General features: G+C 40.3%; 1 non-coding gene across 1 annotated transcript; it reads left to right on the top strand.

Annotated features, from left to right (window-relative positions):
* Positions 1–211: 211 nt before the first annotated feature.
* LOC112752496 (small nucleolar RNA R71) lies at positions 212–319 on the top strand. The gene has a single exon (XR_003176930.1). It is a non-coding gene; the product is annotated as a small nucleolar RNA R71 (small nucleolar RNA).
* Positions 320–1,028: the final 709 nt, after the last annotated feature.

The raw sequence follows: 1,028 nt of genomic DNA, 5'->3' as shown, positions 1-1,028 counted from the left end.
CAACAACTCCCTTCTTCATAGGCGTCCCATTACTCACAGGATTCCTTTCAGAAGTGTACATGAACTGGTTATTAGCAACCATGTTAATGAGTTCTTGAGCTTCTGCAGGCGTTTTCTTTAGGTGAATGGATCCACCTGCAGAAGTGTCCAGTGACATTTTTGATAGCTCAGATAAACCATCATAGAATATATCCAGGATGGTCCATTCTGAAAGCATGTCAGAAGGACACTTTTTGGTCAACTGTTTGTATCTTTCCCAAGCTTCATAGAGGGATTCACCTTCTTTCTGTCTGAAGGTTTGAACATCAGCTCTAAGCTTGCTCAGCTTTTGAGGAGGAAAGTACTTGGCTAAGAAAGCCGTGACCAGCTTATCCCAAGAGTTCAGGCTGTCTTTGGGTTGAGAATCCAACCATAATCTAGCTCTGTCTCTTACAGCAAAAGGGAAAAGCATGAGCCTGTAGACTTCAGGATCTACTCCATTAGTCTTAACAGTATCACATATCTGCAAGAATTCAGTTAAGAACTGAAAAGGATCTTCAGATGGAAGTCCATGAAACTTGCAGTTCTGCTGCATCAGAGAAACTAATTGAGGTTTCAACTCAAAGTTGTTTGCTCCAATGGCAGGAATGGAGATGCTTCTTCCATGTAAATTGGAATTAGGTGCAGTAAAGTCACCAAGCATCTTCCTTACATTATTATTATTTTTGGCTGCCATCTCCTCTTCCTGTTCGAAAATTTCTGAAAGGTTATCTCTGGATTGTTGTATTTTAGCTTCTCTTAATTTTCTCTTCAGAGTCCTTTCAGGTTCTGGATCTGCTTCCACAAGAATGTTCTTATCCTTGCTCCTGCTCATATGACAAAGAAGAGGGCACAGGAAAATAATAAGAATAATAGAGATCCTTTATACCACAGTATAGGGATCCCTGTGTGAGTAGAAGAAGAGGGGGAGACAAAGAATGTAATATAATGGAAGAAACACAACTGTGAGGATGGCAGAGATGTGAGATGAGATGTTAGTAGATGAATAA

The sequence above is a fragment of the Arachis hypogaea genome, chromosome 15 (genome assembly GCF_003086295.3).
Source record: "Arachis hypogaea cultivar Tifrunner chromosome 15, arahy.Tifrunner.gnm2.J5K5, whole genome shotgun sequence".
Classification (NCBI taxonomy): Eukaryota; Viridiplantae; Streptophyta; class Magnoliopsida; order Fabales; family Fabaceae; genus Arachis; species Arachis hypogaea.
The sequence above is the reverse complement of the archived record's forward strand: the minus strand, read 5'-3'. Positions and strand labels throughout refer to the sequence as shown.